We start from the raw sequence: 11788 nt of genomic DNA on the forward strand, positions 1-11788 counted from the left end.
GGGTTTCCTCCGGGTGACTGTCTGTGAGGAGTGTGGTGTGTTCTCCCTGTGTCCGCGTGGGTTTCCTCCGTGTGCTCTGGTTTCCTCCCACAGTTCAAAAACACATGTTGGTAGGTGGATTAGCAACTCAAAAGTGTCCATAGGTGTGAGTGTAAGTATGTGTGTTAAGGACTGGTGACTGGTGTGTTCTTGCCTTGCACCCAGTGATTCCGGGTAAGCTCCCGACCCACCACGACCCTGAACTGGATAAGCGCTTAAAGACAATGAAAGAATGAATCCTGAATCTCACAGGCAACCAACGAAGAGAAGCTGGAACTGGTGTAATATGCTTCCTAAGTTTTGTTCTGGTGAGAAGATGGACTGCTGCATTTTGAACAACCTTCCTCTGACACAAACATATGAACAGAGCGTTACAGTAGTCCAACTGGGAGGAGATAAAAACATAAATGAGTTTTTCAGTGTCCAAAAAGGGCAGACATTTTCTAACCTTAGTGATATATCTAAGGTGAAGTCTCTTGATCCTTGCCCCTTTGATGTTGATAATTATTTTTATGCAGTTTATGAAGGAAGGGTGTATGATTTCATGACTTTTTCATGATTTCATTTTACAGAGCATTTATGCCAGGTATTATTTTATACAGCGCCTTTTGTCTTAAAAATACAGGCTTCATATGAACTGTTACTAGAACTGAGAAGTGTGGCACATCATTTTGTAAAGCAAATATTAACTTAGAGTAACTCAAACTAATCCCTGGAGTAGTTGTCTGTATTAGTATTCATGCCTCTGTACTAGCCACAAGTAGATTTTTAATAAACACCATATTTGCTCTTTCTTGATCTCCCCCCTGGTTTGAAGCGAATTAGCAGTGGAGCAGCAGCGCTCTTTTCAGGCCCGGGGCTAGCGGAAGCATTCCTCTTGAGAAAAGCAGTAAGAAGAAGGTCTGATCACCAATTACCGTGGATGTTTCTCCACAGTGCCGAAACGCGTGCTTTTCCATGCGTCCTGTGATTGATGTGAGTCATGGTGTTGACTCAGCCTCCGCTCTGAATAAGCCTCAGCACTCGTGAGGCCAGGCACTTTAGTATCCATCCAATTAGCTTCTTAATTTAACTAATGTAGACATCAAAAGCTGAGTCAGGCCCACACTCGTGCTAGGCCTGGTGGGGGGTTTAGCTGCAGTCACACACCCACAGGATTATAACCAATGAGCCAGGAACATACACATCCACAAAGTCACAGGTCACACGCCGACCAGGAGCAGGAGACGCCACTCTCACGTCTCAATCCAGCACCGAAACCCTACAGCAGAGCATCAGAAGAGCCTGCAGCACTGCGTACAAGTTTTAATCAGGGTCTGCCTCATTTTTTGTGCATTGACAGAGGTGTGAAAAGCTCCAGCTGACCAGTCAGCTTTGGAGTTGCCATGGCTACAATCCTTATCCACCTCCAAAAGTTGCATAGTGCAGTTTCTGCAGTACTGAGCCCGGCATAGCAATGACCGAGGCTTTATTTTCCATGTTACAGGTCAGTGAATCATTACAGTGATTTAGAAGGTAAAAATAATAGTGTTCCACAGATGTTTCTACACAAAAGGAATCTGAGAGAAAAGGCAGGTTCTAAGAGCAGTTCCAACAACTCCACTAACGCCTTGACATGCTAATGCTGCTCCACTGGCCCCAAGCACTAACTAGCTTCATCTCATGATGTCCCTGGAGCCACTGATCACTCAAATTTGTTGGAAAATTGCTCATTCTTCACTCCACTTCTGCAATGGACTCAGCCTTTGATAGTGACACCCCTCTAAAAATGGCTTACGGCTCAAAGCCACAAGTTTGATCATTAACCGCAGAAAACAATCAGAGTCCTGAATAAATTGCTACACTGGCAATGACTCGATTCCCTCCAGCAGTGAGCAGTGAGCACACACACATATCCAGCCACGGCAGTGTCCAGGAAACAGAATAACGTCAGAGGGAGCCAAATGTTCTTACCTTTTTTTTTTGGACAATCTTCATTCATTGTTCCTTCCTGAAAACCCCAACAGTCAATACGCCAAGGAGGTTTAGTGTTTCTTTCCAGCACCAGGCACAAGATGCATGTTGCCATGGGCTAATGTTTACATCATCGCAGCTTTCAGAAACTAACCCAGGCCCTTGACCATGTGCAGAGGACAACGCGGAGCTAAAAGGCCTCTGGCGTCACTCATTAAAGAAGACTCTTCAGGTAGAAAAGCTTTCAGATCTGTGAGAAATCCAAAACAAACTCAACAGAAAACACACCGCTGTAGCTGCACTGCACTGGTCACCACTGTGAGGGTTTTTCTTTATAATTTCCATCCCGTCTTTATTAACAGCAAAACTGCAAGGACACACTGAGAGGACATGGCACCGAAGGTCAATTTCACCTGCATTAACCCAGCGCTACTACACCTGACGACTGTGGTGTTCTTAAGGTGGTAACTTTACTGAAGAAGTGTAATATCATAAAAGACATTTATATTAAGTGTCTGTTATATCTGTGTAATTACACATTAACAACAACACATACAAAGATAAAATAAATAAAAGGAAATGTATTTATAGTTGTAGTACAGCTTATATAAATATACTTTGGTATCAACTTAATTATTTTAATGTAATTACATGTAATTTTTACAGTGAATATTCATATTAATTACATTCTTTGTGCATGTTCTTAATATGTAACGACACATTAATTACCCTCACATAATAACTGAAACATTTGGCCATATGCAGTGTAAACTGTGGCTGAATATTGAACTGTGAAGTCTGGAGCCAGAGCCCAGAGCCCAGGAGGCGCCTCATGTAAAGGTGACTTTCAGTGTTAAATATAAGGTGTGGGGTGGTGTGTGTATTGATTTAAGGTGGCAGATGTTCTAGAGTAAATTCTCCTTTGAATAATGGTGTGCCTGGATAATGATGCTGTGTTTAGACCTTCTGCTCTCGCTGAGAGAGTAAAGGTGAGATAATGAGAGAATACAATTACAGCTGTGTTCCTCTCCCATAATTCCACAGCACTCTTAGGTCAGACTTTGAGGGTGTGGTGATTGGTCCCATACGCACTGAGAGAGACCTCACTGGAGGCTGAATTCTTATCAGAACAACCTCCGGTTCCAGAAGAGTTGGACGTTATTTGAAGGCTATTTTAATCCCAAAGGACACTCCGATTTATCCCAAAGCCATGGGATGGAGCCCTAGCCAGTGTTTTACATTGAGCATGTTGAGGCTCATGTGTAGCTGCTTCATGGTGTGATTTAACAAACCCTGTCCACCTTAAAATATCTGCAGTGGGTGTTTGGACCCTGGGAGAACTATTAAATGATGATTTTGGTAGAAAAGTTAATGAGTCTGGATATTTTTGGGCATGTTGTCAGGTTAGATTTCAGATGATGTCCTGAGGGACTAAGTGGAATAGACCGATTAGCTCTGAATCTCTGCTGAGAATGATAAACACTTGATGTGTAAAGCTTTGCTGAGGGTCAAGGCTCTCTGAACCCAATGATCTGTGGTCTCACAGAGCTTATTCATGGCTCGTTTTCTGTCATTGTTTGCTTTCTTTTGTGGGTTTGAGCATGTGTCATGTTCTGTCAGAAAGCTTGTCCTCAAACTCATTGAGTTTATTCAGACTCTTGGCTCAGGGACATGCACCAGAAGCGTCGTTAGCTTCTCAGTCGGAAAAACGACAAGATGTTCAAAGAGTGGAAGAGAGTTGAGTCACACAGTCTCAGTCAAAAGAATACACGGAAATCATGAATGGCGTGTCCTGAATCAGACACAGGCTTTTCAGCAAAGTCTTACTGTTTGCAACCAAAGTGTTAAAAAAATATCCACAACGCCAGTAAACTGAGGTTACACACTGTACCATCCATCAGTTACATTCCTCCATCAGCGATTTATCAACATCATATAAATGGGCTGTCAATAGCACTGTGCTTCTTGATGGTAACTTTCAACAGCTTCATTCAACTTCTCTAGACCTTATAAACAGAGCAGTACATGATTTCATATGTATTCATTATTAATAACAATATTTTGGCCTATTTCTTCCAAATTAACTATGATTCTCATCTGTGAGATTCACTGTAAAGGAACATATACATGTTGTATGTTATTATCCGATGGTAAAATCAACAAAGTTCTCCCTTAAATGATCAAAGTGAACATAGAAAACACTGCTCTAATTTTCTGTTTGTATTTTACCTACTGCCCTGACATTTCTGGAGCTGGCTTTGTAGGGGTGGCGGGCTTGGTGTTTAGGCGGTGTTTAGATGGTATTGATGGTGCTGTGTTTACGGTTGATCACAGCAACACTCGAGGGAGTCCAATGACAGACGAAGAATGTGTTTTAATTTCAGAGCAGATGTCATCTGTTATTGTGCAGTTGTGTGATACTGTACTAATCAGCCCCCCTTCTGCTCTTCCACCCAGACAAAAACAAGCATCCCAGACTGTTTGTACAGAAAGTGTCACACACACAGACAGAGGCCTCTGTTCCAGGGCTGAGCTTCATTCTGCTAACATACAACTGTGGGCTGTTTTTCTGGCCCCCACACAGTCAAATAACACTTACATTTTTACACTTCTGTATATTCTGCTATTACTATTCTACAATACTACTACTACTTTACTACAAATACTGCTTCTACTACACTACTACTACAACTACTACAAATATAACAACTACTCTTCTACGACTAATACTACTACTTCTCTACTATTATTACTACAAATACAACTACTCTACTAGTACTACTACAAATATTACTACTACTACTACAACTACTAATACTATTATTATTTCTACTACTACTATTCTACTAATACTACTACTAATATTACAACAATTACTACTCTACTACTACTCTGCTCTGCTCTACTAATACTCTATTACTACTACACTCTAAAAAATGGTTGGGTTGAAATAACCCAAGTTGGTTCAATTTGTCAACCCAGCGCTGGGTCAAATAGGGACAAACCCAGCATTAGTTATTTTAACCCAGCTATGCTGGGTTACCAGTTTAACCCAACAGGCTGGGTTATTGACATTGACCCACTATTGGGTAAAAACAACTATATTGTAGGGTTACGGCAACCTTTGGGTTGGTTCATTTTTAATCCATTTAATGCAAGCATGCACACAAATATTATTCCATAATATTTTTATTAATAAGCCAACAAACAAAAATAAAAATATAATCAGAGTCTAGCTGGAATAAAAGCCATACGTACAATAGTCAAGTTATCAAAATATTGTAGATTTTTATACATTTAAAATATTCAAAAATAAAATGTAAAATGTATTTATATTGTTTATACACACGGACAACAGGAGAATCAAGCAACACAAAATAATTTACCAAGAAACACATCTAGTCCAGAAGTCCACAATAAACAAGTTAAAATTATTTTTCTTCAGGTTATAAATGTTATTGAAAATACAATTAATAAATGACAACAAGATACTGGAGGTCAAATACGTAAAATGCTTTGAAGCAAACATCCACTGCTCTCAGTAGTGTGCTCTGCTCCAGATCTTCTCCACTGATGATTACAAAAGCTTGAGAACAACGACTGCAGTACCCAAGCATCCGAACATATGGAAGCTCCCTGGTGTCCTTGGTATGTCTTAAATACTCAGCCATATTACTTCCAACCTAGGAAAACAAGTTGAGCAAAGGTGGGAAAGAGGAAATTGAATTAATGTATGAATGAGTGAATAAATTAACAAAATCACAAACTAACTCACATGGAATTCCAGGGTACAGTCCACAATAGGTTAAGCGTTTGTACTATATAACAGAAATAAAAAGCACCTGCACATTTGTGGCCTACAGCCTGGACACTTGTAAGCTTTTAGAGTAATGATATGTTTGGACAGATGCTAGCTTTGATAGCATATCAGTTGCCTTTCTTTGTTATGTTTATCCCAACTTTACATTATATTTTACTGACATTTTTCCCATGTTCACACATTTAAAATAAAAATGCTTTAAATGTAATTGTCTAAAGCCCATAAGAATAAAAAAGTCAACAATTATATAAATTTTAAATTCGAGACTTCGACTTTACAAATATTTACAATGTAAATTTAAACAAATGTATTTATTTTTGCATAAAATTGTGATATGTCTATGAAAAACAAACACGTGTGTTTATGAATGTAACTGTATTTGTACAAACTGCAGACTGTGAGACACAGATTGGGATCTGTTCATTTGTGAACAGTGAAAAATTTATGACTTGTGTTTAATTTGTGGATTAACATTTACACATTTGTAAAGTATTTTGAGACTAATCTCTCTCCATATGCGGTGTCCAACAGACGTGGATATTCTTGTAGTATTTCTACAACTGTTTTGGTCCGATTCTCCCTTATCCATTAGCTCTATGGATTGCAGTCACCTTCATGTATTGTCTAACCTGGCTTGGTGGATGAATGTTGTTCTTAAGCCACTCTTGCATAGCCCTGTCCACAGTCACAGCAGACGCTGAAGAGTAGAGGTAATAAAATACATTTTTTAAATATATTTATATATATTTTTTTATATAAAAAATAAAAGATTTTAAACCTAAATATAAAACAAAACTTTCCGGGTCAGTGCTCTGGGGACAAATACATGCTTTTTACATACCTCAATATGCGTACAAAAGTTTAAAGTGTTGTGTACCAAATAGTTGTCATTTAAAGGTCATCACTGATTTTTAAGGTAACTGTTGTGTAATATTAAAAACGACACTTGTCTTTTAATGAAAAAAAAAATGTATTTTGAAAAGGAGAGTAAAGAATTTAATTACCGAAAGCGCTACAAAACTTAACTACTCGAGTTACAAATGTGTTTCTGTGGTACCTCAAACAAAGAATAAAACTTACAGTTTTCTCCCCCTCAATCATGGCGTATTACCTTAAAAAACGCAAAACTTACGAACGTAAACAAAACAGAGAGAACTGTGTTTTCCAACAAATGTAGACATTCCCTTTAAGCGGGACATCAAAACACCATGAAGCCTGAGTTTTAATCCCAAATCACTCAATACTCCCTATGTACTGCACTACGCACGTCATTAACTTACTGAATCTAAATCTTAACAGTGCATTATATATTCCTAATACATCATTTATATGTATTAATATGTGTGAATCTGAAATCTATTGCTATCTGCTTGTGTACAGTGTAGTGTATGACTGATGTAATTTAATATAGAGAAAGTGAAAAGCTATTTGTATTTCAGACAAAGACAGATGTGCTGTCTCAGTTTTCCTCATCCACGTGAGCACAGTGACAACCATGTTTTTAAAAGTCTCCACCTTGGGAGAGCATTTTTGCAAAATCTCAATTTTCAGTGACCTGTGTGGGGATGGGAGGCCAAAACCGAGACAAAACCTTGTTTTTTTTGGTGTATAGACAAAACGTCTATACCTGAAAACTCACTGAAAACTCACTGTCCTTAAACATTATATACATTGTTGCAAAACTAAAATTGAGTAGAGAGAGAGAGAGAGAGGATGCACACAAAAATTTTACATACCTTCGATTTTAGGAATTAATGTTTGAAGATTCCAGTCTTCGTTTGAACAAATTCATCCATGTGTCACTGCAGATATCAACATAACATTTTAGAAAGACATGTACAATACTTCATAGTACAAGACCAAATAAAAAAACACCATGTGTAAAATTAGAAAGTCAAGATGATCCACTGTGTTGACATAATATTGTTGACATAGTATTACGCATTTATTAATGGGTTGCAGTTGATGTCACATTGCCGAGTACCCGTCATGTTCATGGGTTGAAATGACAATCTTTTTGGCGTGGGCACCATATTGGGGTGCGATTGTCTGGTTTCAAGGTGCAACGTTAATGAATATGAATAGGAAAGATGAATATATTTATCTCATACACAGCTCCTGTTAACAACTAGTTAAAGTTAGTGTAGTGCATGTTTTATAAGAGGTACATGAGGAATAAAGGGTATTAAAAGGTAAAATATTTGTGGTTTGTGTTTTTACGAATATAACGACTGGTATTAAAAGATGTTTAATGCATTTTGAACAAAGAAAAAGAGGAAAGAGACTTTTTTAAAAAGCTAACAATCATCACAGTTACCCTTTTTAAGATGGAACTATTAATTAAAACAAGAAGCTAGTGAATTACGCCAATGTTAGCCTCATATACTGACAGGTTTAAGGTAGAAATAAACATTTGAATACGAAAAATGGAGAATAAGAAGCAAACGTCTTCCGAAAATGGCATTTAAGGTGGAAGGGGGAAAAATAAATAAGGAAGGTGACATCAGCTTCGACTAGTGACAATTTTAACAGTAGGAGCACAGAGAGCCGGTGTGTATTTGAGCCTGTGACTGACTTTACTCCGTGTGTTGTGTTGGTTTTGGTGCGGAAGGGAGACTTTAGTCACAGCTGTGAAACCAGCGGCTCTCTTTGCTCCGGTCTCAGTCGGTGCTCTAGCGCGATGCTTCTAGTGTTAAGGTGGAAATGAAAATTCCAATACGACGATGGGAAGCTATTTTCTGATTTCACATCGTGATTTTTATCACTCGTTTCATATAAGTAAAAAAAGCAAAGGAGGTATTCATTTCAAAGGAATCACAAGCACTGGTTAAGGAGTGCTGTACAGATTTTTTTTAGCTTATTGGCTTTCATTTAAAAAGTGAACATCCCAATAGGGATAAAGCATGACATACCCTAAGGCTACCACACACGGGCCACATCAGTCCAAGAACGGCAGAAGCTTATTTAACTCAGCTAACGCTAGCTAGTGCTACCTCACGGAGGCGCAGAGCAGGACATTTATCTGAGGTATCGCTAGCATAACTGACCTAGCGTTAGCAGGCAAGAAATAACATCAACGCAACGCCAATGTTAATAAACACAGTAATTGGGTACACTAAAAGATACAGCGATAAACATTATAAATATAGGTTTAGTAAAAATCAACCTGAGTCTGGTAGATAGTCACGTTAGCCTGGGTCTTTATTTCCTTCGGCAGAATGATAATGTCCGTTAGTCAGGAAACTGGGATTTACTCGCTGACCGGAAACATGAACTCAACTAAGATCCCGATTAATACAAAACGGTTAAATTTATGTAAATTAAAAAAAAATACTTACAAATATGCTCACGGCCAAAAGAAATCCTTCTTTCTCCGGTGTTCAGCTTCGGTTTCTTCGGTTTCTTCTTTTCGCTCGAGCTTCTCGGCTTCCCGCCTATTCTGACGCACGACGTGACTGTTCCCTTTCAGGTCCGCATACACAACCCAACGCTGCTGGGTTGCTTGTTATTAACCCAATTTAAGTCAAAATAACCCAACATCATGACCCAACATGCTCAACCCAGCAATTGGGTTATAAAAATAACCCAGCATTTTTTAGAGTGTACTAATAAACTAATACAACCACTCTACAACTACATCTACTCTACTACTACTACTACTCTATCACTACAAATACTCTACTTCTAAACGTCTAAAACTACTACTAATACAACTACTACAAATATCCTCCTCCTGCTACTACTGCACTACTACTACTACTACTACAACTCTACTACTATTACTACTACTACTACAACTACTACTGCTGCTACAACTACAACAACTCTACTACTTCTTCAACAACTACTACAACTATCCTCCTCCTCCTCCTCCTCCTACTACTACTACTGCAATTACTACTCTACTACTACTACTACTACTCTGCTACTTCTACAAATACTACTACAATGATCCTAATACTACAACTATAACAACTCTACTACTAACCACAACTAATACAACTCTACAACTACATCTACTTTACTACTACTACTACACTATCGCTACTACTACTACTACTACTACTACTGCAACTACTACAACTACTCTACTACTTCTACAACTACTATATCTACTGTACTACAACTTCTCTACCAGTACTACAACTACTACTACATCTACTGTACTACTACTTCTCTACCAGTACTACAACTACTACTAACAATTATTACTCTACTACTACTACAACTAATCTACAACTACTAGTATTCCTACAACTACTCTACTGCTACTTCTCTACTACTACTACTACAACTACTTTTACTCTACATCTTGAATTACTGCTACTACAACTACACTACCACTACAACTACTATAACTACTCTACTACAATTAGTACAACTAAAACTACTGTACTTCTACTACTACAACTACTGTACTACTACTACTCTACTACATTTACTACAACTACTCTACTTCTACTATTATTGCTACTGCTACAACTACTACTACTCTACTACTACTACTACTATACTGATACTTCTCTCCTACTACTACTACAACTACTAGTACTCTACGTTTACCATTATTACTACTACAACTACTCTACTACTAATACAACTACTACTACAACAACTACTCTCCTACTACTACTACTACTGCTACAACTACTACCACTTGTACTACAACTACTCTACTACTACAACTACTACTACTCTAATACTACTACAACTACTAGTAGTAGTTGTAAATTCACGTTAGGGAATTTTTTACTTTTGGAATAACATCACGAGTCTTGCTAGATTTGCAGAGCACTCCCATCATCTTGCTCTTTTGGCATGAGGTGGTCAGAAGAGCTGTTTTAACTCATTAACTAATTTTTCTTGCCTTGATGTTCTGATAAAATCATCAGTTAACTGAGTTATAGCTTTAATCATGCAAATAGTGACCAACATCCCAGTTTTTCAAAATCATGATCTGTGACTTAAAACTCATTTTCTTTAGATGTGAGAGGGTGTCAGGTTTTAAAAAAAGTGTTTTCAGAGACTTTTCAAAGTCTTTTATTGTATTTTAGCTGTCATTAACAGCATGCATTCATTCATTCATTCATTCATTCATCCAGAGTCTACCTGGAATCATTGGGCGCAAGGCAGGAATACACCCTGGAGGGGGCGCCAGTCCTTCACAGGGCAACACACACTCACACATTCACTCACCCACTCACACCTATGGACACTTTTGAGTCTCCAATCCACCTACCAACGTGTGTTTTTGGACTGTGGGAGAAAAACGGAGCACCCGGAGGTAACCCACACAGACACAGGGAGAACACACCACACTCCTCACAGACAGTCATCCGGAGCAGGACTCAAACCCACAACCTCCAGGTCCGTGGAGCTGTGTGACTTTGACACTACCTGCTGCGCCACCGTACCGCTTAATATTTAGTTTTTTTTTTTTTTAATAAAATCACAGTTACTGCACACCATTTACCATAAAATGACAAAAGAGCAGGTGAATGTTTATATTTTAGATTAAGATGATATATTACACAAACACATTTTAAAGTTTATTTGCACACTTTAAAATATTTTACTTATATCACACCATTCATACACAAATGGTCATGTAGCAAGTTTAAAATAAAAAGAGAATAATAGAAAAAAATGATAAAAAAAATCACATAAAACAATAAATAAACAAACAAATACTCAGTTCTCTTTATAGATCTCATTTTCTCATTCTCTCTTTATGCTCAGATCTCATTTTCTCCATAATAAACCAGTCCTATTAGTTCTCCATGCTTGTTGTAGTTGGTTTTGCAGGCAGCAGGTAGTGTCACAGTTACACAGCTCCAGGGACTTGGAGGTTGTGGGTTCAAGTCCCGCTCTAGGTGACTGTCTGTGAGGAGTGTGGTGTGTTCTCCCTGTGTCCATGTGGGTTTCCCCTGGGTGCTCTGGTTTCTCCCCACGGTTCAAAAACATGCATTGGTAAGG

General features: G+C 38.3%; 1 long non-coding RNA gene across 1 annotated transcript; it reads right to left on the reverse strand.

Moving 5' to 3' along the window:
* Positions 1-5596: 5596 nt before the first annotated feature.
* On the reverse strand, positions 5597-9118 carry LOC136701570 (uncharacterized). Its single transcript, XR_010803819.1, has 4 exons — positions 8979-9118; positions 7549-7614; positions 6442-6509; positions 5597-5675 (listed from the first exon to the last, which is right to left on the reverse strand). It is a non-coding gene; the product is annotated as an uncharacterized lncRNA (long non-coding RNA).
* Positions 9119-11788: the final 2670 nt, after the last annotated feature.

The sequence above is a fragment of the Hoplias malabaricus genome, chromosome 7, assembly GCF_029633855.1.
Source record: "Hoplias malabaricus isolate fHopMal1 chromosome 7, fHopMal1.hap1, whole genome shotgun sequence".
NCBI classification, from domain to species: domain Eukaryota; kingdom Metazoa; phylum Chordata; class Actinopteri; order Characiformes; family Erythrinidae; genus Hoplias; species Hoplias malabaricus.